Source organism: Canis aureus, chromosome 3 (assembly GCF_053574225.1).
Source record: "Canis aureus isolate CA01 chromosome 3, VMU_Caureus_v.1.0, whole genome shotgun sequence".
In the NCBI taxonomy this organism is placed as follows: Eukaryota; Metazoa; Chordata; class Mammalia; order Carnivora; family Canidae; genus Canis; species Canis aureus.
The window spans coordinates 18,767,347-18,793,818 of record NC_135613.1 but is presented as its reverse complement, the minus strand read 5'-3'; the positions used below and the strand labels follow the sequence as shown (position 1 = coordinate 18,793,818).

Here is a 26,472-nt window from a genome sequence, read left to right as displayed (position 1 = left end):
GACAGATTATAGAAACCTCCAAGGCTCTTGGAAGGATTAAACCAAATAGTGTATCTTGAGGCTCTTAAAACAATGATGTGGGGTGCCTGGGGGGCTCAGTAGGTTCAATGTCTGCCTTTGGCTCAGGTCATGACCTCAGGGTCCTGGGATGGAGCTGAGTCAGGCTCCCTGCTCAGCAGGAGTCTGCTTCTCCCTCTGCCCACTTGTGCGCTCTCTCTCTCTCAAATAAATAAATAAAATCTTACAAAAAAAAAAAATGCAAGGTCAGGTCAGTACTCCTCAGATTTAGCTACAGCTGCTACTACCATCCATTGTCCTGTGCATCTTATCTCCTCCCCGTCCTCCAAATCCCACAGGATCAGGAGCCCACGCTGTTGCTCCATAGAGAGGCAGGTGTCCAGCCAGGGCCATGCAGGCCCTCACTCTGCATCCACTTTCCAACAGCCTCCTGTCAGGCCACTCAAAATCAGGGCCTCAGTTCCCTCATCTGCAAAATGGGGATATCACCAGCCTCCCAGGGCACTGTAAGGTTGGAAAGCTAGTGCATGGACAGGCCCCCAACTCTTAGAGGGGCCTCACAGGATAGTCATCAGCCAGTTGTTTGACATGCAGGTGCCTCCTCTGTGCCAGCAGGGGAGCTGGGGACTGATATGCAAATGAGAGGGAGTGGGGAGAGGCCCCAGCCTTACCCTTTGCCCCCACCCCACCCCCACTCATGCCCATCACCAAAGGCACCTCCATAGGTATCTCGCAGCTGGAGATAAAACCATGAATTACACCTGCTCTCTACCCACCTGGAACCAGACCTGTGTGCTCAACTCCTACCCGAAGAGGTCAGACAAAGCTTCTGGAAGAGGGCATCTGAACCCGATCTTTTTAAAAGGTGAAGCAGGAGGGAACGAGGTTCTGATCAGAGGAACAGGCCTAAGCAAAGGCCCAGCAGCAGGACTGGTAGTGTGCCACAGGCTGAGAGGAGCCTCCTGCCTCATCACCCTGTAATCCAGGACTCCGGGCTGAGCCAGGTGCCTGTGGCCAATCCCAGACCGGTGAGCTGTTTACTGGCTTTCCCCAAGTGCCAGCACCTGCTGTACCTGGTTCATCTCCTTTATCTCAGTGAGAACTGCCAGAGGTGAAAACCCAGGTCCTGAGAGGGGAAGTCACACGATCAAGGTCACACACAAACATGGCAGCACCAGGATTCAGAACCCTGGTCTGAATCCCAACTCTGTCAACACCTGCCTTCTGAACTCAGAATCCTGTGGCAGGGGACACCTGGGTGGCTCAGCAGTTGGGCGCCTGCCTTTGACTTAGGTCGTGATCCTGGGATCCGGGATCCAGTCCTGTATCGGGCTCCCTGCAAGGAGCCTGCTTCTCCCTCTGCCTGTGTCTCTACCTCTCTCCATATATATATTTCTCATGAATAAATAAATAAATCTTAAAAAAAAAAAAAAAAAGAATCCTGCAACAGAATCTGGCCAGAAAGTAACTAATTCGGCATTTCCATCCCTCTTGAGAGAGGTTAAAGGACCTGTCTAAGGTCACACAGCTGGAAAGTGGCAGAAGTGGGATCTGCACCTGGCCCCAGCTCCACAGCCCTTTTCACCATGCTGACCACCCCCCACCCCCCACCCCCGCCCCAGCCATGTGCCTCTAGAGCTTCCTCCCAGGTCTGCAGGCTGACATGCAGCAGGGCACCAATAGGGAACCTTGTCACAACACCTCCACCCCCACTAAACCTGCCTGTCCGGAGGCAGTGGGACCCTCTGTCCTTTCTGATTCTGGCTCTGGGAAGGCCTTGGACTTAACCTTTCCCAGATTCTGGTTACTTCCAGCTCAGAAGCCCAGTGGATTGGCTCAACTAGAAACATCAGGTCTGGGGCAGCCCAGGTGGCTCAGAGGTTTAGCGCCGCCTTCAGCCCAGGGCCTGATCCTGGAGACCCAGGATCAAGTCCCACATCGGGCTCCCTGCATGGAGCCTGCTTCTCCCTCTGCCTGTGCCTATGCCTCTGCCTCTCTCTCTCTCGGTCTCTCATGAATAAATAAAAAAAAGAAAAAAGAAAAAAAGAAACATTAGGTCTCTCCTGTTGCCTCTCGCCAAAGACTGGAAAGAGGTCCTCAGGGCCATAAGATCCTTGCAGTCAACTAACAAAATCCAGCCAGCTCCTGACTCAGGCTTCCAGAGCTTGACGCATTAAACATAGGCAAAGAGGTCTCCAAGGCCTTCTCCCCAAGGGAAGGCACTACCATCACAGGCAATTTTCATTTTACTCCTGGAAAGAAAGACAAAAAAGAAAGAGAAGGAAAAACAGAAAGAAACAGCCCTGAAATCCCTTTTTTGTTCCTGTTTCTCATCTCATCCTCCCTGGGTAACTTTGCAAAAGGACTTATGGTATCAGAGATTTAGTAAGAGGTGTTGCCATTTCTACTTTTCATGTCCTTCTGTTTGAAATAAACTTCTGGGATTCAAGGACCCAGAACCAGGAAGCGGAGAAGTTTACTTCTTTTCGGTGCCTTCGGCACACATTAGGCCCATACAGCAGTTCGTATCAAATCCCACAGAACGAGTCTCTGTTCAATTCTGCAGTCACATCACAGAGAGGGGTAGCTGCTCCTCCAACGGCTCAAAGGAAGGTTGGCGTAGCTGCGTCTCACACCTACCCCACAGCTACAGATTTTATTGGAGGAACAGGCAATATCATCCACTTCAGGTAGGAACGTGAAAGAGTCCATTTTCTTAGGGGGCAAACTGTGATCATCTGTGAAACCATGAAACATGCATATGCTTTGATCAGCAATCACCTCTGTGCAGAAAGAAACACAAAGATGTTCACAGAAGCATTACTGGCAACAGAAAAGAACACAACGGGGAGGGAGGTCCCCTAAAGAAATCATGGGACATGAGTGCTAAAGCATGCTCAGTAGCTATCTGGTAGCATGAGGAAATTTTACAGATCAAGTTAGATTCATGAAATAGATGAAAGAAGAATGACAAGCCAGTAAGCATCACAGAATTAGGTTTTTTAAAAGGCTGCCCATGTATAAGTCTAGGGGAAGTGGTGACTTTCAGAGGAGGGGAGGGGAGAGATGAGGTCTTGACTTTTTATTAATTTAAGTGGTAACATATGGATGAGCTTTTTCCTGTGTTTTTACTGTTTTCTAAATTAAGAAGGGTTCTGAAGTTTTCTTACCAGCAATTTTCTTTTTAAGATTTTTATTTATTCATGAGAGACACACACAGAGAGGCAGAGACATAGGCAGAGGGAGAAGCAGGCTCCCTGCAGGGACTCAATCCCAGGACCCAGACCCTGGGGTTAACGACCGCACCCAAAAGTACACAGACACTCAACCACTGAGCCACCCAGGTGCCCCATTACCAGCACTTTCTCACTGACTCCACCCAGCAAAAGGGCCATTCATGGGGTCTCACCTTTGCCTCTTCTACGGAAGCATCACGCACTCAAAGTGGGGCTGTCATGTAGGAGGGGAGGATGGAGGTGGGGTGGGGAGACCATTTGGGGGAGGCGGCGGTGGCAGCAGCAGCAGCATTGGGCAATTTCAGCATCCATGAAGCCCCCAGTGAGTGCGTCCCTGAACTGGTACATGCAAGGCACACACAGCCTCGCAGCAGGCTACCTGCCTGGGCCTGGCATGGGCCCCTAAATGTGCCCCTCTCTGCAGAACTACAGCTAAGGATGACGGCCAAGCCCCACACATGGCCCTTAGCTAAAGAGGGTCAAGAACTAGCCAGGGCACCCTTTCCATAGATAGGTCCCAACTCTCAACAGCCCTGGAATGTAGGTTTGAGTAGCCCTAGTAGTATCCAGGGTAAGGAACTGGGGCTCAGAGAGGTTCTTCAACGTACCCAGGGTCACACAGCTGGAATTGAAATTCAAATTAAGCTGATTCACAAAGCCACCTGTGTCCTTGTGCCACGTCACCCCCCCCCCCCCCCAACCCACCACACTCTCAGTCTGGTTTAAGATCAGGGTGCTGGAAAGAGCCTCTGCCCGTACTCCGCCAGCATCCAGGGGCCAAGCCCTGTTTAGACAACACGGTTTTCCCCCCAATTCTGCTGCTATGGCGGTGATGACTGGTTGGGATTCCAAACCAGAACCAAGAAAACACGCACAGACGAACACATATAATGATTTATGCCCCCACCTGGGGAGGGCGGAGCGGGGATCCTGAATCCCCCCAACCCTCCTAGTGTCTTCTGGGTGAAGGTGCGCCGCCGCCGACCCGCTCCACCGCCCACCCCGCAGCCTCCTGTGTAACACGGGGCAGTGCCGGGGTCCGCCTGGCCGCCCCGAGCCCGCGAGCCCCGAGCCCCGAGCCCCGAGCCCCGAGCCCCGAGCACGGACGCGGCCGGGGAGCGCGGGCCCCGGCGGGCGCAGGAGCCTTGAACGCCAAGGCCAGCGCGAGCCTCCGACCGCACGCTGCGCCGCTCCCTCCGGGTTCCCATGCCCCTCCCGGTGGGGAGGCGACCGGCCCCGGGCCCCGACCCCCGCCTCCCCCGCCTCCCCCGCCGGCCCCGGGCCCCGAGGGCGGGGGGGCCCCGACGGCCAGCCCCGCGCCCGCCCGCGCCCGCCGCGCCCGGGCGCCGATGCCCCCCCGCCCCCGGGGCGCTCACCTGGCCGAGCCCCCGCCGCCCCGGCTCCGGCCCCGGCCCCGGCCCCCGGCCCCCGGCTCCGGCTCCGGGCACTCCCTGCGGCGCGCGCCCTCCACCGCGGGCGCTGCTACTTCTGCTTCGGCCGCGGCCGCGCGCCACGTGACCCCGGGGCCGCCCCCCGCGCCCCGGCCCGCCCCCCGCGCCCCGAGGCCGCCCGCCCCGCCCCGCCCCGCCCCGCCCCGCCCGCCGGGGGCCGCCGCGCGCAGCACTTACGGGGCGCCCCCTGCACCCCGCTGCGCCCCGTGCAGGCCGCGAGCGCCGGAGAACCACCTGGAGGTGGCCGCTCTCGGGCCGGAACGGGAAGGGCCACTGAGGCCGCGCCGCGCTCAGGCCACCGCTCGCGACCTTGGGCACGCCGCGTACCTACGCTCAGCCTCAGTTTCCCCATCTGTCGGGAGGGACCCACACAGCGCCGGCCCCGAAAGGAAGGTACAATTGGGACTTGATCTCTTTCCCAGTGAGATCTTTTTTTTTTTTTTTAATGACTCACTTTGTAAACCCAGAAGCGTACGGATGTGATAGTCAGATGCCCGCTGTGGTATTTAGTTGATGGCCCTGTTGCATTCTGGTGTTTCACGACACAATGTTTTCCTTTCTTTTTTATTTTTTTTCTTTTAAGATTTTATTTATTTGTTCTAATCTACTTTATGTTTCTAAAGATTTGCCTCTTCTGGACATCCCAAAGGACAGAATGATGGGGAGGGAAACCAGGGGTTCAGAGAAGGTGACCGCCACAGCTAAGGAAGTGGTGGACTCGGGACTTGAACCCAGAACAGAACCTGTCACTTTGCCACCACAACACAGGGTCCTTCTTCTTTCCGATGACGACATTCAAAACTGTCAGCTCCGATGGTTGAAGCAGGATGCCTGTTTTAGCTTGTCGCATTTAATCCTCTGCCTCTTTATGAGAGACACAGGCAGAGAGAGAAGCAGGCTCCATGCAGGGAGCCTGATGTGGGACCTACCCAGGGACCCCAGGATCACACCTTGGGCCAACGGCAGACGCCCAACCACTGAGCCACCCACGCGTCCCTAATTCACACTTTTCATGTGCACCTTTGATGCAAGTGTCTTCGTGATTAAAGCCAGTGTTAGGGTCACCCACAGAGCCGTCAGAGCACATCAGTTTTGCTCCTAAATTGCTTGAGCTACATCGGTTTTTTTTTGTTTTTTGTTTTTTTTTTACATCGTTTTTTGAACCTATGAATGTTGCTCCTACCGAAAATGTTATTTCTGAAGCCACCAGATGCATTCACCTCACCAACTTCAGAAATCCATAGATTCATTTCTTTCCCTGCACCATCTCAGGAGTGTACCAGTGACTATTTCGCACAGACCACTGGCTGCCCTGTTTTCTAAAGAGATCTGTGAAAGGCTTCTTATAACGTCAGCCACTTGGAATCATGGGGCCAATTTCCAAGAAATATGGCTAACTCTAGGTTAAATTTCTTTGCCTTTTTTTTTTTTTAAGTACTCCAACTTATATTTATTTCCATCAATCCTTTTAACACTTTTAATTTGCTACATGTTATACGATGTGCACAATACCTTGGTACAACCACGTATGTGGACAATTTACTCTTACAAAATCTGCTCGTATAGGGAAGCATGTTGAATCTCTTGCTGACAAAATGAGACTGTGTGCAATCAGAAGTTTTGGAGACCACTCCTGGAAGCCTTGGCTCCTAACCTCTGTCCAAACAGATGCTAATTCTGGCTGGAGCTCTCTCTGGTCCCTGGGGTCAAGCATGGAAGAACTCTCTGTTAATCTATGATTGTAAGCCTACAGCATCTTGGCAGTTAAAATATCGACATGAAATGATGGTCACAGTACATGGCAGTTGGCTTCTTCATATTTTTAATTGCTTTTCTTCTCTGCCTCATCTGGTACGATGAATGGGAATCTTTAGAGCTCCTCATCTCTTTTTCTTAAACTTCAGCTTGTTTGCTCAAAATAATTGGGACATTAGCTCCTCCCTACCCCTCCTCCTTCTGGGAGCACTAAAATACAAAATGACATTTCTTTTCCAAAGCATAGTAGGTAGGGGGAGAAGCCACCCTATCAAAGGAAGGAAGGAAGGAAGGAAGGAAGGAAGGAAGGAAGGAAGGAAGGAAGGAAGGAAGGAAGGAAAGAAGAAAGGAAGGAAAGAAGAAAGAAAGAAAGAAAGAAAGAAAGAAAGAAAGAAAGAAAGAAAGAAAGAAAGAGAAAGAAGAAAAAGAAAAAAGGAAGGAAGAGAAAAGAAAAAAGAAAGGAAAGGAAAGGAAAGGAAAGGAAAGGAAAGGAAAGGAAAGGAAAGGAAAGGAAAGGGAAAAACCATCACAGGGAGGACTCGCGGGTGTTAAGTCAGTAGACAGTGGAGGCAGGATTGGAACCCAGGTCTGTGTGGTGCCAGCACCCATGGACTCAGAGTCCCACTGCCCATCCAAAGCTGTAACAGAAGGCATTCAGGGAGGGAGAAGTGAATTTGTAACCACTCCACACAGATTCACAAATGGGTCAGGAAGTGACCTCAAAGGGTGGAGGGAACTTTCTTTTCCTTTTCATATAAAAAGAAAGAAGAAGAGGGGGGAGGGGGAGAGGGGGAATAACCTGAAAGAAAATTGTCTTTTCATCAGCAATTGCCTCAACTGTTTATCCTGTGTTCCTCGCCAGTGCTCATTACATACATGTCCTTTCCCCCATAACCCTCTTCCATTCGCTAGCTGCCAGGGTGCACCGGCCGCTTAGGCCCTCAGGGTTCAGGGTTTCTGTTTCCCTCTCTGCAAAACCCGTACCTGCCTCCCAGGCCAATGGCGAGGATTAAATGGGACAAGCTAAAACAGGCATCCTGCTTCAAGCATCAGAGCTGACGGTTTTGAATGTCGTCATCAGAAAGAAGGACCCTGTGGTGTGGTGGCAAAGTGACAGGTTCTGTTCTGGGTTCAAGTCCCGAGTCCACCACTTCCTTAGCTGTAGCGGTCACCCTCTCTGAACCCCTGGTTTCCCTCCTCATCATTCTGTCCTTTTGGAATGTCCAGAAGAGGCAAATCTTTAGAAACATAAAGTAGATTAGTGGTTGCTGAGGGTACACAGGTAGGGGAAGGGGTACGGGGTTTCCCTTTGGAGCAAGGAAAAAGTTCTAAAATTGTGAAGATGGTTGGACAGTGCTATGAATATACCAAAAGCCACTGAACTATGCATTATAGAGGGGTGAATCGGGGTGCCTGGGTGGCTCAGTCAGTGAAGCCTCTGCCTTCAGCTAGGGTCGTGGTCCCAGGGTGCTGGGATCCAGCCACATCCAGCTCCCTGCTCAGCAGGGAGTCTGCTTCTCCATCTCCCTCTGTGGCTCCGCCTGCTTGTGCTCTCTCTCTGTGTCAGATAACTAAATAAAATCTTTAAAAAAAATAGAGGGGTGACTTGTGTATATATGACATATCTCAATAAAGCTGTTCAAAAGAAACAAATCTTACCTTAGAAAGTTCTTGAAAGAATTCAAGGTAGTGGGTAACAACTGCTAAGGACAACAGGGCTGTCAATAAGTAACAGCCTCTCAGTCTGTTACGTGGTGGGCCCCTTCTCAGCCCCCAGTGAAGTCCCTGCCCCTGCCCCAGGAGTATTTTGGCCTCCCCCTCCACCCCCAGGGCCAAAAATGAGCAGAAAACCCCTGAGAGCCTTCGCATTTGGTTTCCTTTCCCGACATTGTTCAGAGAAGTGCACGTCCCCTGGGGACAAGCCCAGTCCCAGCTGCTGGCTGGCAGGCCTCTGGGAGAGGAAGTACCACCCAGAGCTGGCTTCCAGACCTTGTCAGGGTCAAGCCAGGCCTAGCAGTTTGGAGGTGGGGGCGGGGCCTGAAACCGCTGCTATTTTGTTTTTCAGGTTTATTGAACCATCATTTTTATACAAAAAGCTGCACATAATTAACGTATACTAGTTGATAAGTTTGGACGGATGCAGATGCCTGTTACCATCACCACAATCAAGGTAATAAACATATCCATCACCTCCAAATGTTTCCTTGTGTTACTTTGTTGTTGTTGCTTTTTGCCTTATGTTATGTATGTGAGTGTGGCAAGAACGCTTAACATGGTATATCCACTCTCTCTTTGGTAATTGAGTATAGTCAACTGTAGATAAAATGTTGCATAGCAGAGCTCTAGAACTTACTCATCTTGAGTGACAAGAACTTTATAACCAAACTTTAGAACACCTCCCCATTCCCCATGCTCCCACCTCCTGGTAGCCATCATTCCATCCTTTGCATCTAGAAGCTTGAGTCCTTTAGATGCCTCACAAGAGAAGAGTCCTGCAGCAGCTGTCCTCCTCTGACCAGCTCGCCTCACTCACGTACTGTCCTCCAGGTCCATCCACATTGCTGCAAACGGTAGGATTTCCATCTTTTTAAAAGCTGAGTAATACCATTGTAGGTACATAGAACATTTTCTTTATCCGTATATTTATCAGTAGACATTTAGATGGTCTCTACATCTTGACTATGGTGAGTAATGCTGCTATGAGGATGGGAATGCAGGTATTCCTTCACGATCCCATCTTCAGGTTTTGGAGGGAGGGAGATAGATAGATAGATAGATAGATAGATAGATAGATGATAGATCAGAAGTGGGATTGCTAGGTCTCATAGTGGTTCTGGTTTTCATTTGGTGAGAAACCTCCTTGATGTTTTCCACAGTGGTTACACCAGTTTGCATTCCCACCAACAATGCACAAGGGTTTCCCTCTCTCCACATCCTCGCCAACACCCATTACCTTATTTATTTATTTATTTATTTATTTATTTATTTATTTATTCATGATAGACACAGAGAGAGAGAGAGGGGCAGAGACACAGGCAGAGGGAGAAGTAGGCTCCCTGCAGGGAGCCCAATGCGGGACCGGATCCCAGGACCCCAGGATCACACCCTGGGCCAAAGGCAGGCACTGAACCACTGAGCCACCCAGGGATCCCCTACCTTTTTTTTTTTTTTTTTTTTAATACTAGCTCTTTTAGGGATGCTAGGAGCTGAGTGGCTCAGTGGTTGAGCATCTGCCTTAGGCTCAGGGCATGATCCCGGGGTCCTCAGGTCGAGTCCCACAGCAGGCTCACCATAGCGAGCCTGCTTCTCCCACTGCCTGTGTCTCTGCCTCTGTGTGTGTTGTGTCTCATGAACAAATAAATAAAATCTAAAAAAGAAAAAAAAATACTAGCTCCTCTAACAGGTGTGAGAGGGGGCTATCTCGTTTTGGCTTTGATTTGCATTTCCCTGGTGATGGGTGATTTGGGGTGCCTCTTCACATACCTTGTCTTCTTTGGAGAAATGTCTGTTCTAGTCCTTTGCCCAGTTTTTTGTCTTCTATGGAGAAATGTCTGTTCTAGTCCTTTGCCCAGTTTTAAATCAGGTTGTTTGCTTTGTTGCTCTTGAGTTATAGGAGTCTGCTGTCTACATTGAGACCTGCTTGGAAGAGCCTCTGGTCCCATGGTTTTCCTTTGGGCTTCTCAAGCCTCATTGCTTAGGGCTCATTTATTCATTCAACAAACACTTGCTGAGTAGCTTCGAGGAGCCGGGCACTGCTGGGCTGAAGGACAGCAGTAGTGATCATCAAAGCCCCTCCCTGTGGGTACACATGATAGATGGAGAGCCGGGGACAGTGCGGGGGACAGAGGGTGCTCTGGAGTGAGACTGGGCAAGGTGGAAGCCCTGTCCCATCGCTCACTGTCTGCATGGCTCTGCACAGAACTGCCACCCTCCGTGGGGCCATTTCTTCATCACTATGATGGTGGCCATGGAGGAGCGAGTCAGCCAATGCATGTGCAAGTCCTGGGCACCAATCCTGCTTAAGGGGGACCCCAGAGCTGACAGGGCAGTCATTGCTTTGTTGTGAACACACAACACACCGTCCCCGCTGTGCTTTAGAACTGGCTGCAGCTGGCCACTCCCAGGCCCTCAGCCTCCTGAAAGATCAGGAGAGACAGCTGAAAAGCAAGAGCCACTGTGGGGGAACAGCTCAAAATGCAGGCCGTGGAGACCGACGGGCCCAGGTAGGAATCCCAGCTCTGCCACTTCCCGACCTTGTGTCCCCAGCGAAGTGGCTTTGTCAGCGTCTGTTTCCCAACCTGCAACCTGCGCTGCTGAGCACAGAAGTCCCTACCGCCCACTGCTGGAGTGGGAGAAAGGCCCTCTTTAATCACACGTCACCCCCAAGCCCAGGGGTGGTTGGGAGGCAGGCACCGCGCAAGCAGAAGTTCAAGTACATCAACCGGATGAAGATTCTTTCCATATCTGCCACTCCTGGCAGCCAGACGGAAAAGGGGGGAAAGCAAGAAAGAGGAAAACTCTCCCAAAAGCCCACAGCACGCTTTCTTCTTCCATGTCATTGATGGGGACTGGGTCATGAGCCCATTTGGCCTCAGCAAGTCCCGGGGGAAGGGGCACCCACATCTGGCTGGAGGCAGGAAGCCATGGGGAGGGGTGGCAGCATATGAGGGGTGCAGCAAAACAAGGTAACAGCTGGGTGGGGGGGCAATGTCCAGGGGGTCTTGCAGTTGTCACGTGAGGCAGCCAGAGAAAGCTCACCCCAGGATGCTGGCTCCCTTTTGTTCCCACCACAGCTCCCAACCCCGTCCTTGTTCATTCAACAAACACTGAGTCCTTGGGAGACCCCAGACCCTGTAGATTAGTGTCCCGGGGCTGAGCTACAAAGTACTTACTGTAGACTAGATGGCTTAAACCAACAGAAATTTATTCTCCCACGGTTCTGGAGGTCCAGAGCCCAAAGTCCAAGTGTTGGCAGGCGTGGTTCCCTCTGGAGGCGCTCAGGGACAGCACAGCGCCTGCCTCTGTCTTAGGTGCTGGCGGCTGCTGTCCATCCCCTGCCTTCCTTGGCCTGGGGCTGCATCCCCTCACCTCTGCTCAGTGTTCAGTGACTTTCTTCCCTGTGTCTGTGTCTCAAATCTCTCTCTCCTCTCTCTGGTGAGGACACCAGTCACTGGATATTAAGGTGGGTTCTGAATTTAAGATGATCTTATCCTGAGATCCTAATTACATCTGCAAAGACCCTATTTCCAATTCAGGTCACATTCACAGGTACAGGGGCACCTGGCTGGCTCAGGTGGTTAAGCATCCAGCTCTTGGTTTCAGCTCAGGTTTTGATCTCAGGGTCGTAAGATTGAGCCCCACATTGGGCTCAGCACAGAGTCTGCTTCAGATTCTGTCTCTCTCTCTCTCTCTCCCTCTGTCCTTGCCCCACTCTTTCTCAAATAAATAAATAAATAAATCTTTAAAAACAAAATTCACAGGTACAGGGGGTTTGGCCCTAGATCTTCCTGGCAGGTCATGACTCAACCTACTAACCATGTATTAGGTAAACAGGGCAGCCCATTCCACACTCAAGGGAGAGACAGCAGAAAGAGGCATTTATTACCAAAGAATGATAAGAGATAGATTAGAGGGATAAACCAATATACTTTCTGGGGCTGGGAAGACTTCTCAGAGGAGGTGACATCAGAAACTGGGTCTTGAAGGAAGCATAAGAGCTTTCCAAGAGCATGAGAAAGAGAGAGAGAGAGAGTTGTTATAAACCAAGCTGGTTAGTTAAAGCTGATAAATGCCCCTAAGGTCAGAATAGTGGTTCTCTTTGCCTGGGAGGGGAACAGAAGGAAGGGGCCTCAGGGGCTGTGACATTCTCCCTTTTGATCCTGCAGTGACAAGGGATGGTCACTTGATGAAAATAAGCCTTACACTTACAACCTGTGCAAGTTTATGTGTATCTCAATAAAAAACATTTTATATATTTATTTATAAAGATTTTATTTATTTATTCATGAGAGACACCGAAAGAGTGGCAGAGACATAGGCAGAGGGAGAAGCGGGCTCCCGGCAGGGACTCAATCCCAGGACCCCTGGATCATGCCCTGAGCCAAAGGCAGATGCTCAATCATTGAGCCACCCAGGCATCCCTCAATAAAAAAATATTTTTAAAAGGCTGCTCACTATGTTAACAGGTTGTCTCTGACTTGTTCTGCTTTCAGTGTTTTCTAAATATTCTTTACTGAGCACATCTTAGTTATACTAGAAAACAAAACTGAAAAACGAGGCTGTCAGCGATCAGCAAGTGGACACTTTGGGAGAGGACACATTGACTCACCCTCCCCCCATGGAATCCAAGACAAATTCTCCTTAAACACCAATTCAATAGAGCACTCCCTCAACCCACAAGTATTTACTAAGTACTTACTATGGGTCAGTCACAATTCTATTCTAGGCTCTGTGGTTGAGGAGAGGACAGATTCATTCTCTATCAGGAGGTCACAGCTGAGCAGGTAAAAAAATAGATTATACACCTGTTAAAATGGCTAAAGTAAACACAACGGACAATACCCGGTACTGGAAAGGGTGTGGAGCAGCTGCTGGGAATGCAAAACAGTGCAGCATCCTTGCTGGGCAGGCTGGCCAGAAAACAGATGGGCAGTTCCTTAGAAAGGTGCACAGAGGGCACCTGGGTGGTTCAGTGGTTGAGCATCTGCCTTGGGCTCAGGGTGTGATCCCAGGGTCCTGGGATCGAGTCCCACATCGGACTCCCCACAGGGAGCCTGCTTCTCCCTCTGCCTGTGTCTCTGCCTCTCTGTGCATCTCTCATCAATCAATAATAAAATCTTAAAAAAAAAAAAAAAAAGACCCAGCACTGACTATAGGACCCAGCAATCCCACATCTAGGGATTGACCTGCGAGAAATGGCAACATGTGTCCATGCACAAATCTGCATGCAGCTTTATTCATAATCACTGAAAGAGGAAAAAACCCCAATGCCTTTCAACACATGAAAGGATAAACCAACGTGCCCTCACCGAAGTGGCACTCATCGATCAGCAGAAGTAAACTGGTAGGAAAGACACCAAGGGTGAACCTCAACTGCATCATGCTAAGTGAGAGAGCCCAGAATCAAAACGCTACCACAGTGAGACTCCACTGATGTGACATTCTGGAAGAGGTAAAATCACAAAGACAAGAGTCCACTGGTTGCCAGGGACTACAAAAAAGCACAAAGGAATTGTTTTACATTTTGCTTGTAGTGAGATGACCCAACTATATGAATTTGCCAAGACTCGTATGCTATGTACACAAAAGAAAAAAAAAAAAACTATGTACACAAAAGGGTGAATTTTACTGAGTACAAATCATACTTTACTTTAAAAGTAGATTCTAACAATACAGATGATAAGGCCAAGGGGGGTTGAGGGAGAATTAGTAATGAATGCAGGTTTGGGAGAAGAGGGTCAGGAAGGCTTCCTGAAAGCAGTGAGGCTAGTGAAAGGCGAGGGCCGTCAGCTGAGCAGGGACAGGACCGGGGAGAAGGCGGGTGGCAGACGGCAGAGCAGCGTGGATGATGCGGATGACACGCTCTGGGCAGGGTGTAGTTCTGCTGGAGTGAAGGGTGTACGTGCCCCGAAGGAAGGCAGGGCTTGGCTCACGCAGGCCTGCTGAGTCTCGCTAAGGTGTTTGGACACTGGCTGGGGGGCACTGGGGAGCTACAGAAGGTGTTAGGATGGAAGAGTGGTCTGGATGATTTCTGGCTTGGAAAACCCATTGTGCGAGGGTGGGTTGAGGGAGCCAGGCTGAGGGCGGGAAGACTGGTCAAGACATTCTCTCTCCATGGTTGTGCATTCTTGGCACAGACCTTCCGTCGCTCAGGTGCTAATCAGACGCTTGCCATGTGCCAGGCACTGTTACAGGAGCTGGGGACAGACCAAAACTCCCCGTGGCTCCTAGATTCTAATGGGGAAGACAGACCATAAACAAGGAAACGGCTTACCAAGGTCATCCCAGATGGCAATGAGCGCTGTGACAAAGCAGATGGGTATAATGGAGGAAGTGAGAGGGAAACTTAGGGCAGTCACAAAGGTGGCTCAGAGAAGGTGACATCTGAGCGTGACCTGAGGAGGAGGAGGAGCTGGCTCAGTGAGGATCTGGAGAAGGATCTTCTCAGGCAAGTGCAAAGGCCCCAAGAGGGGAACCCGACTGCTTTGGAGGGGTACACAGTGGAGGCTGAATCCCTAAAAGCCATGAAGTGGGGCACAGCTTCACCCTCCCAGGGGTCTTCCTGCTAGCAGAAGAGGGAGGGACCGAGCCTTCCCCTACGAGTGGCTGCCTTTCATGTCCCTGCCCCACATCCTCCATATTTTGGGGCAATGATAGTTTATGGACCCAAGTAGGGAGACAACAGCCTGGTTTTCCCCTTGGTTCTAAAGGTCACAGCTGTGGCCACCATAAACAGCGCCTGTGTTGACAAAATCAACGGAGACTGGGAGACGTAGGACACACCTGAGAAGGACAATCTGGATTTTCAAACTTAAAAAATTTTAAAAAGGCCGGAGCAAATCAACACACTTCGGTGACTCATCTGTTGTTGAACCCTCCCTGCCACTGTGGTCCTGCCCAGCTCTCTCCCGGGGTGTCACCTCCCTCAGCCATGCAGCCCAGTGTCCACAGCAGACATCGTTCACAGACTGAACCCCTGTATCAGATCTGAACCGAGCTGCCCAGCAGCCAGCCAGGCTACTGACATGTAAGGGACCACACTGTCCCTGGCAGGATGACCTGCTCCAACAGAGTTCCGTTAATGGGGTGGCTTGAAACAACTGAAATTGATTCTGTAATAGTTCAGGAGGCCAGAAGTCCCCAATCAAAGTGTCAGCAGGGTCAGTTCCTCCTGGAGGTTCCTCTCTCCCAGTGCCCAGTGGCTGCCAGCAGCCCTGTGTCCCTTGGCATGTAGATGCATCTCTCCGACCTGTGCCTGTATTGTCACATGGTCTCTCTGTGTCTCTCTGTGTCCTCTCTTCTTTTTATAAGGACACCAGTCACTGCATTTAGGACTCACTACAACCCACTATGACATCGTCACTTGACGGCATTGGCAAAAACCCTAGATCCAAATCTGGGAACGTTTGAAGGTTCCTGGTGGACATAAGTTGGGGGTGGACACAAGGTCCTTACAAGATGAAAACTGGGCTTGCCACGGGCAATGGGAGCTGTCAGATTGCGCAGCTAGTAACTGGAAAGGTAACTGCCAGGGGTAAGGATGAGACCCCCCAGGACCCCACATGCCTGGGTAATAATTAATTGTGGCTCAGCAGCCTTCTGAGGAGAGGGAGTCCATTCAAAAGCCAGCTGGCGGTTACTGTATTTTCCAAAGATACACCTGCCCATACCATCTGACCCTTAGAAACCATTATAGATAATTGATGTGCATTGTGGTTTTAAGCTCCTTGTTTTGGCAACAGATGATTGATATGAGGAGTTTGCTTTGTCAAGTGGGCTTGTAGGTTTGGGGCCAAGCAGAAGTGCCCTGCCATCTGAAGTTCTCCCTCTATGCCCTCTCCTGGGGCCTCTTCTTCCTCCTCTCCTCTAACTAAAATCTGAACAAGTATTTAAATGTCCACTTGAAGGGACACTGATCAGCCTGCCTTGGTGGGGGGGGGAGGGGGGGCGTGTATTGCACTGCAGCTGTCCCCACTGTCAGGAAGCCCCTGATCTGTCCTCTCACTGTTCCTTCTAGGTGACAAATTCTGTTTTACCCTACCGGACTCAGTTCATTGTGTGACAGGGAAGGACAAGACAAATTTTACACACATATTATTTAAACTAACACTGAAGAATTGCTTTAAAGGGACTCCTGGGTGGCTCAGTGGTTGAGCGCCTGCCTTTGGCTCAGGTCGTGATCCCAGTTTGGGGATCGAGTCCCACGTCAGGTTCCCTGTGAGGAGCCTTCTTCTCCCTCTGCCTGTGTCTCTGCCTTTCTCTCTCTCTGAGTCTCTCATGAATAAATAAAATCTTTAAAAATACAAAAAAAAAAAAAACAGAGATATAAATAATTAATTTTAAAATAAAGAAATAACTAAAAAGACAATAGTGACATATATATAGATTTGCCATTGCTCTTAAACACATTAAAATTAAGATGTATAAATGACTGGAAAGAAACACAGATCGAAAGAGTTGTGATAAAACCAACACAGCAGAGGATTACAGGTGTCAGGATGCTGGCTGTCCAATTTGTTAAACTTTTCTGTGTGTTCTAAAATGTTCTAAAATGTTAATAAAAAGAGCAAAATAGCAAATATGATGAGCCAGGTACAGTCCTAAACCTTACTGTCTGATAACTTGTTCGGTCCTCAGGCCAACCTCAGAGCAAGGTTTGATTATTATCCCCATTTAATTCATGAGGAAGCTGGGCACGCAGAAGTTCAAATCATGCCAAAGGTAAGAAGGCAGGTAAGGGACGGATGTAATAGGGAAGCTAGCTAGTTAGCCCTGGCACCGAGCATACTTAGTGATTACAGCACACCACCTCTCACTCACGCAATGCCTTTACAATCAGAGGAATTATAATTCTATAATTAAAACATACTTACATTAAAGTTTTATGCCATTTTTTTGTGGCTGCTCGGTGGAACCTGCCCTCCTATGTCTGGGCTATCCCCACTTATGAGGCTATGCCTTGCCAAGGTAGGAAGCCAGACCCTTGCTTTCCCAGACTCCCTAGCAGGTAGGGTCCATATTTTCCCCGTCTGCCCCACCAGGCAGATGCACCAGCACCAGGCTTGTGTTCAGAAGCTGGCAACAGGAGAAGCAGGGGTCAGAGGGCACCTACCCAGCAAAGGTAGTAGCGTGGACACCGGTGTCTAGTAGCATCAGGACCAGAGGCTGCAGCATCAGGGGATCAGCTGCAAGGTCTCCACTGGACTCTCCAGTGCCAGGTTTTGCTTTGCTTCAGGCGGTATGGATTCTAGACCTGGATCTCCATCCTTCTGGAAAATAGACAAGCCACTTAACATACTTCAGTAAACTCCTTGTTTTGGCCAACACTAGAATGGGTTCCTGGCCTACCTCCTACAACTGCTGGATATATTGTATCTTTAGGGTGATTCCTAACAGTATAAAGAAAAAGTGAGTTAACTTGAAAGACTGGAAAGAAGCTGTTGGCAATTGCTGAGTAGAAAGGATAATATCCTGGGATACCTGGGTGGCTCAGTGGTTGAGTGTCTGACTTCAGCTCAGGTTGTGATCCTGGGGTCCTGGGATCCAGTCCCACATTGGGTTCCCTGCAGGGAGCCTGCTTCTCTCTTGGCCTCTCTCTACGTCTCTCATGAATAATAAATAAAATATATTAAAAAAGGATAATATTCTACAATTTAAGGGGACATTGATGTGTATATGTATGTGCATACAAACTGTCTCCAGGGATCCCTGTGTGGTTCAATGGTTGAGTGTCTGCATTTGGCTCAGGGCGTGATCCTGGAGTCCCAGGATAGAGTCCCATGTCAGGCTCCCTGCAGGGAGCCTGCTTCTCCGTCTGCCTGTGTCTCTGCCTCTCTCTCTCTCTCTCTCTCTCTCTCTCTCTGTGTCTTTCATGAATAAATAAATAAAATCTTTAAAATAAATAATAAATAAATAAATTTTTAAAAATAAACTCTCCAAAAAATTACCAGGAAAGTGGCAACAGTGGCTATCCCTAGCAAGGAGTTTGGGTGGCTGGGGCTAAGAGCAGGAAACTTACATTAAACTTTTAGAATTCTGGGGTGCCTGGCTGGCTGAGTCGGTGGATCATGTGACTCTTGATCTCAGGGCCATGATTTCAAGTCCCATGTTGGGTGTAAAGCTCACTTTAAAAACAAAGTCATTAGTCACTAATATTCAATGCCAATTTTAGAATTCTGTATCTGTGCAAAGATTACCCGTCAAAAAAAATACATAAATGAATTGATTAAAAGGACAAAAAAGGAAATATGATTAAATATGAATCATGACCTCTGGGTGATTATTTTTCCACTTCTTTATATATTTCTGCATTTTCCAAATACCTTAGTAAATATCTTAACAATTAGAAAAAAAAAAAAAGGTACAGTGGAAAAGAACTGGAGCCCACAGAATGGGGCAGGATATTTGAAAATCATGTATTAGATAAGAGACTTGTATGTTGTATCTAGAATATAAAGGAATATTATGACTCAAAAAGACACATAAATCAGTTAAAAATAGGCAAAAAATCCAAATAGATTTTTTTTCCAAAGAAGATATACAAACAGCCAATAAAACACATGAAAAGATGCTCAACATCATTAGCCATCTGGGAAATGCAAAATGAAATCAAATGAGATACCACTTCACACACACCAGGGTGGCAAAAATAAAAAAAAACAGTAACAAGGGCACTTGGCTGGCTCAGTCAGTAGAATGTGCGACTCTCAATCTCAGGGTCTTGAGTTCGAGTCCCATTTCTGGGGGTAGAGCTTTTTTTTTTTTTTAGGATTTTATTTATTTATTCATGAGAGGCACATAGAGAGAGGCAGAGACACAGACAGAGGGAGAAGCAGGCTTCATGCAGGGAGCCCGATGTGGGACTCCATCCCGGGTCTCCAGGATCACACCCTAGGCTGAAGGCAGTACTAAACAGCTGAGCCATCAGGGCTGCCCGGTAGAGCTTACTTTAAAAAAAAAAAAAGTAATCACAAGTGTTGACAAGGATGAGGGGAAAATGAGAACCCTCCTACCTTGCTGGTGGGAATGTAAAACAGGGCAGCTGCTTTGGAAAATAATATGGCAGTTCCTCAAAAGTTTAACCATAGGGTTACAGTATGAGTCAGCAATTCTACTCCCAGGTATAGACCCCAGAGAGCTGAAGACACACAAAAACATGTGCGTGAATGTTAATATCAGCCTTATTTGTGATAGCCCAATGGTGGAAACACAAGGCAGATGTTCATCAACTGATGGGTGGATAAACAAAATGGTGTCTGCACATACAAGAGAATGTATTTAGCAATAAAAGAGGAATGAAGGACCAACATCCACTACACCACAGATGAACCTTGAAAACATCATGCTAAGAAGCCAGTCACAAAAGAGCATATAATGTATGGTCCTGTTTACATGAAACATCCAGAACAAACCAATCCATAGAAACAAAATAAGTGTGTGATTAGAGGTGGTTGGAGAAAAGAGGAAATGGGGAGTGAATACTTAAAGAGTGGGAGTTTCTGTTTGGGGTGGTACAAACATTCTAAAGTTGATTGTAGTCATGGTTTTCACAACTCTATGAATACACCAAAAACCACTGAATTGTATACTTTAAGTGAGAGAATGGTATGGTATGTGAATTGTACCTCAATAAAATTGTTTTAAAAAAGAAAAAAGAGGGGCAGCCCTGGTGGCCCAGCGGGTTAGCGTCGCCTTGGGCCCGGGGTGTGATCCTGGAGACCCTGCATGGATGCATGGAGCCTGCTTCTCCCTCTGCCTGTGTCTCTGCCTCTCTCTCTCTCTCTCTCTCTCTCTCTCTCTGTGTCTCATGAATAAATAAATAAAATCTTAAAAAAAAAAAACAGGAGGGAAATGTTCAACAATGGTTTTCTTCTCTTAGGGTTCCTCTTTTCTGTCAGTTTTGGGTTGGTTTTGGGGTGTATATGTGTTGTTTCCAGGGCCTGGCACAAACTGGAGCCCAGCAAATGTTTATTGATTGAATGGATGGGTAGATGACAAAAGGATGGCCGGATGGATGGATGAATGGTGGTTGCTGGCGTCCAGAATGGCCCCCATGAGCCTCATCTCCTAGGATTTATGCCTCTGTGTTGCCTCCTCCAATACTGAACAAGAGTTGACTCTGACTGACAGCATCCTCTGGAAGGGATAGCGTGTGATGTGTGAGGCTAGGACATCAAGGGCACTGCAGCTTCTGCGCTGGTCCCTTGGGCTGCTCTCCTAGGAGGAAGCCAGCCACCACCATGCTGGACACTGAAGCAGCCCTCTGGAAAGGCTCTCCTGTGGAGAGGGACTGAGGACTCTCACCAATAGCCAGCACTGACTAGCCAGACATTCCTGAATTCCTTACTCTCCAAAATAAGATAATGAATTAATGTTGTTTGAACCATGAAGTTCCGGGGTCAGGGAGCAAGAGATTACTAATGGAGATTTATAAAGGGATGGAAGGATGGATGGGTGGGTGGACGGGAAATAGGAAGGAAGACAGATGGAATTTTTAATTTGGGTCTTTCTAGAGCTTTCTTTTTTCTTTAACTCACCCCCAAAGTAAAGGAGATACAACTACTCCAACATGATTCTCTTTTCAAAACTCTCCATCTCAGCAGGGTTCAGGCTCAGCAAACATCCATGCACAGAAGATGCGAGGTCACTACACTTCCTACCACATTTCCTCTCCCTTGCCCAAAGTAGCACCAAGTGGAAACAACTGGGATCTCTTATATTATTTCAGAAAACATGTGGAAAAAAAAAAAGAAAGAAAGAAAGAAAACATGTGTAGAAGACTGGTATGTCTGTTATGTCTGTTCCAGGCCTGGGCTCCTGGTCCCAGGGTTCCCAAGACGGATCAGTCTTAGAACAAATGCCAAGGAAGCAAGATAAGGTGGTGGGGTCACTGAAAGAGCAATGCTCTGCAGTGTAGACATCCAGTTCAAAGTGTAGCTCCCTTGCTTAGCAACTCAACTTTTCTGCGCTCCTACTCTTCATCCATAAAATAGAGCCAGTGACACCTTTCTAGTGACGCCTGTGACTCTTCAACACCAATATTAATGCCAGGTTCACAGGGGACCTGGGATCTAAGAATTACCTTCTTTCTTTCCCCTACTCAAATCTCTGCTTGTTCTTTCCCCTACTCAGATCCCCCTGGCCCATGACAGTATATGGCGTGGTCAGCTGCATGGGCTCTGGGTTCAGATCACCTAGGCTGGGCTCCAGGCTCGGCTCCTTCACTGTGCTATCTTGGGCAAGATACTTAATCTCTCTGTACCACAGCCTCTTCACCTGTAAAATGGGGATGATAGTAGCTGCCTTATAAATTTGTTGTGAGAGGGACGCCTGGGTGGCTCAGCAGTTGAGCGGCTGCCTTCAGCTCGGGGTGTGATCCCAGAGTCCCGGGATCGAGTCTCACATCAGGCTCTTCCCAGGGAGCCTGCTTCTCCCTCTGCCTGTGTCTGCCTCTCTCTCTCTCTGTCTCTCATGAATAAATAAAATATTTTTTAAAAATTTGTTGTGAGGATTAAAGGAGGTAATCTTATAAATCACTGGCGTATAAGTACCTCATGACTGCTGACAGTCATAATAGAGACCCAGCAGCAAATTACTACTATCCCATTAATCTCTGTCTGAAGAGCAGGAGGGACAAAGTCAAGCCATCTAGGTGGCCTCCCAGGGAAATGCTGCTCATCCCCCGGGCTTCCCCAGCTGTCCCCAGGCTTGGCAATCCTATTCCCTATCCTGATGGGATAGTGATGGTTCTACCACATGGCCTTAGCACCTACCTCTGAAATCCCACCACGCCCCTGGACAAGCCCATCTCTCCTCCCAGGAATGCTGTCATCTTCCCTGGTCTCCCTTGAAACACACAGTGTCAACTAGCCCAAAGTCAGGGCATGGGACAGATGAGGAAGGGCATGGCCACACCCATAGCTGGGGTCACCAGGGGAATGATCGTCATTGGATGGACTTTGTGGAACATTCTTTTCCTAACGCCGTGGTACACTGGAGAAAAGCACGTTTACTGTCCCTGAGGGGTGTTCTCCAAGCTTCTGCAGAGATGGCTTTCAGGAGTTGAGAGTAGGTACTTCAGTCAAAGATAGAGGCAGAGGCCTTGTCTTCCACTGAGAGCCACCCATCTGCTCCTCCCAGCAGCACTTTCCTGCTTGCCAAGACTGCTTATCTCATCTGACCCCCCGACCCCAGTAGAAGGGGAAGGGAGGATTTCCAGCCTCACTTTACAGATCAGGAAACGGAGGCTCTGAGAAGCAGTTTGCCTAAGAACACACAGCTGGTTCTTCCTCTTCCTACATTTCCCTCATTTTACACTGTTGGGGGGGATGATGACCTTTGTGGGGCTCACTGCTTCCGACATAGGCTGGAAAAGTCAGCTGGACTCCCAGGGCAGAATTCCAATGTTGCACTGCCTGGGACATAGTAGGTGTTCAATAAATACTTTGAAAAACACTGTCCTTGGCAGCCCGGGTGGCCCAGAGGTTTAGCGCCGCCTTCAGCCCCGGGCATGATCCCAGATACCCGAGATCGAGTCCCACATCGGGCTCCCTACAGGAAGCCTACTTCTCCCTCTGCCTGTGTCTCTGCCTCTCTCTCGGTGTCTCTCATGAATAAATAAATAAATAAAATATTTAAAACAAACCAAAACAAAACACTGTCCTCCCTGGGGTGCCTGGGTGGCTCAGTTGGTTAAGCATCTGACGTGAGGTCAAGCCCCACATCAGGCTCCATGCTCAGTGTGGAGTCTGCTTGAAATTCTCTGCTTTTCCCTCTCCTCCTCCCCCTGCTCATGCTCTCTCTCTCTCTTTCAAATAAATAAAAATAAAATAAAATCTTTAAAATAAAAAACAGGGCAGCCCTGGTGGCTCAGAGGTTTAGTGCCACCTTTGGCCCAGGATGTAATCTTGGAATCCCGGGATCGGGTCCCACATTGGGCTCCCTGCATGGGGCCTGCTTCTCCCTCTGCCTGTGTCTCTGCCTCTCTCTCTCTCTCTGTGTCTCTCATGAATAAATAAATAAAATCTTTAAAAATAAATAAATAGATAATTAAATAAATAAAATAAAAACGTACTGCCTTCCTTTTTTATATAATCATTATTTTTTTAATTTATTTATTTATTCTTGAGAGACATAGAGAGAGGCAGAGACACAGGCAGAGGAAGAAGCAGGCTCCATGCAGGGAGCCTGATGTGGGACTTGATCCCAGGTCTCCAGGATCATGTCCTGGGCTGAAGGCAGCGCTAAACCGCTGAGCCATCAGAGCTGCCCAATAATCATTATTTTTTAAGATTTTATTTATTTATTGGGGAGAGGAGAGCACACATATGCACATAAGTACATGCACAGGTAGGGGGAGGGGCAGAGAGAGAGGCAGAAGCAGACTCCCCGCTGAGCCTTGGGATCACAACTGAAGCAGAAGCAGATGCCTAACTGACCGAGCCACCCAGGTGCCCCTATAATCATTATTTTTAAAAATAAAAAGCTAACGGTAACTATTTTTTTAATGACTACAATGTACCAGGCATTTCCTACATGTTATTATACTTAATCTTCATGGCATATTTTATTTAATGCCCCAGAACAGATACTAATGCCACTTTGGGGATGCCTACAAATATTGAAGACAGACCTGGTTTTGGCAATGCTAGGGAGAAGTGCCAGGAGTAACAGTCTCTGTTAGTGAGCTCTGCCCAGAGGGTCATGCAAAAAGTCCTTCACTAAAGCCGACTTTAGTGAAATTGAGAGCTGATTCCTTATGGGTTCTGGATGTGGATAAACTGTGAAGAGAAGTGCACTGCTCTGTGAATTTCCAAATCACCCACCACCTGGTATGAGATGAAAAGGAACAGAGAAGAGAAAATAGGAAAGGAATGAAGATGGGAAAAGAAGATAATGGGGAGGCAAAGGTGGGGTGGGGGGCATCCTGGAGGCTTCTCTGTCCCCTCCTGTCCCAGGTGGAGGTGGCAAAGCTAGAAGTGGGTCTCTAGGACCTGGGGTCCCTGGGTCAACCCTCAGGCATGGTTTCTAAGGACCGAAGTCCTCAGCCTGCCAGGTCTTGCCTTGACCTTCCTTCTGGAATCACCCTGAGCCGGCAGAAGCAGCTCCTCCCAGGTGGGGATGGGCTGGGGACCTGGACCAGGCAAGCTGGCCAGGTGGCACCCACATACCAGCCGGGCCTGCACCAGAGGTGGGACTGTCCTGGTCCCGCCAGCGAGCCCTGGCTGCGGGCCCAGGGACAGAGGCAATCTCATCTCCACAGCCACCCCCCACTAACCGGAACCCTCCCACTGACTCTCCTCAAGATGAAAGTGCCAAACCACAGCTCCTTTCATCCCAGTCCAGAGCCCTCTTCCCCGTCCCTGTAAGTCCCTGTAATCATGCTGTGGGCGGTCCTCAGCGACCCTCCCGGCTCTCCTCACACGGCCCTAAACTGGACCTGGTCTTGGAGATGGCATGATCAAGGTCAAAGGAAAGAAGAGAGGGCTCCTCTTCGCCCATGCCCATGCCAGCGTGTTGGTCAGTGTCCACGGTTTCCCCTCTGGTCCCGGTTCAGGCTCTCCCGGTTAGTCTGGGGCCTTACTTCCCGATTTTTGTTTTCAAGAGGTGAAGCCATGGACAGGGAAAGAGAGTCCCAGAGACCTGAAAAAGGGGGAAAGAAGGGCAGCCCGGGTGGCTCAGCGGTCTAGCGCTGCCTTCAACCCAGGGTGTGATCCTGGAGACCGGGGATCGAGTCCCACATGGGGCTCCCTGCATGGAGCCTGCTTCTCCCTCTGCCTGTGTCTCTGCCTCCCTCTCTCTGTGTTTCTCATGAATAAATAAATAAAATCTTTAAAAAAGGGAGGGGGGGGAAGGGGAGGCACCGGGTCCAGCTCCAAAGGGATGCTCCATGGAGGGGCCAAGCTGGTGTGGGGCCGGGGAAGTGGTGAGATTGCTCTTCTCATCCTACATTACAGCTGAGACACCGAAGCGCGGAGGGTGAGTGACACGCCCAACGTCACACCACTGGGAGACGGCAGGACCAGAATTTGAACCCACAATGTCTAGCTTCTGATTTCATATCTCCCTGTACGCAGAAGGGCCAGAGGGGCTTCCCCAATGCCTGTGTCCTATTTAAAACCTCAAGACTTTGGGCAGTTCCTCAAAAAAAATCAAACATAATTACCATATGATCTAGAAATTCCACTTCTAGGTATACACCCCAAAGAACTGAAAGCAGGGACTCATACAGATATTTGCACACCCTTGCGTGTAGCGGCATGAATCACAACAGCCAGGATGTCCCCTGATGGATAAGTGAATAAGCAAAATGTGGTCTAAACGTATAAATGGAATATTATTCAAACAGAAAAAGAATGGAAATTCTGACCCATGCTCCAACACGGATGAACCTTGAGGACGCTATGCTAATTGAAATAAACCAGTCACAAAAAGACAAATCCTGTGTGATTCCGCATGTAAGAGTCACATAGAGCTGTCAGATCCATAGCGAAGAAAGGTGAGTGGGGGCTGCGGGGGCTGGGCCAGGGGTGGGCATTTGTGTTTAAGGAGGACAGAGTCACAGTCCTGCAGGCGGATGGTGGCGATGGTTGCACAACAGCGTGAGTACCCTTAATGCCACCGAGCTGTACACGTACTCGTTAAAGATGGTTCATTTTGTGTTATGCACAGTTTACCACCATAAAACAAACGACGGCCCAGGGCTTGGGCATAACCCTGGGGTGGGCACAGCCAGAGGCGACTGACGCTGCTGTCGGGGGCGGGAGTGGGGGGTGGTCGATGGAGGAAACGTGATGTTCCTTGTCAACTGAGTTTGAGGGCTGAACCTGCTCCGGGTGGGAAGCCGGGCACTGCTGGGACGGGCGGAGGTGGGCAGCAGCCCGGGGTAGCCGTGACCAGGCTCCCTCGGCAGGGGCTGCGGGGAGGGGGGCACACCCCGGGTGGCTCGGACCCGCTGCAGCTCTGCCCAGGGGCGGGCAAGACGCTCTGTACCGGGCTCTCTGCTTAGCACGACACATGTAGCATGGCCTTTATTTATTGCAACCTTTCGAAGTGTTATGGTTTGTGCCCATTGCATGGATGGGGAAACTGAGACCCAGGAGGCAAAGCAACCTGGCCAAGCACACCAGCTACCAGGTGGCAGAGCCAGGCCTGGAACCCACATTTCTCAATGCCCAACTTCTTCCCAGGCCACAGCTCCTCTGCTCACTTGGAGGACTCATCTTTGAGGTGCCCAGGGCTAGGCTGGGGCTTCTACCCAGAGCCGGGGGCCTCACCTCCCTGGGCATCCTGAG

At 49.4% G+C, this 26,472-nt stretch overlaps 1 protein-coding gene across 7 annotated transcripts in view; it reads right to left on the bottom strand.

Moving 5' to 3' along the window:
- PLCG2 (phospholipase C gamma 2) overlaps positions 1-26,472 on the bottom strand; it is a 174,725-nt gene that overhangs the window by 143,189 nt on the left and 5,064 nt on the right. For 5 of the 7 annotated variants that reach the window (XM_077890972.1, XM_077890976.1, XM_077890970.1 and 2 more), the window contains one exon: positions 17,292-17,448. The gene's annotated coding sequence lies outside the window, so the exon portion shown is untranslated. Of the gene's footprint in view, positions 1-4,630; positions 4,704-17,291; positions 17,449-18,197; positions 18,216-26,472 lie in introns of those variants that run through there. The other 2 variants (XM_077890971.1, XM_077890977.1) reach the window with 2 other exon arrangements.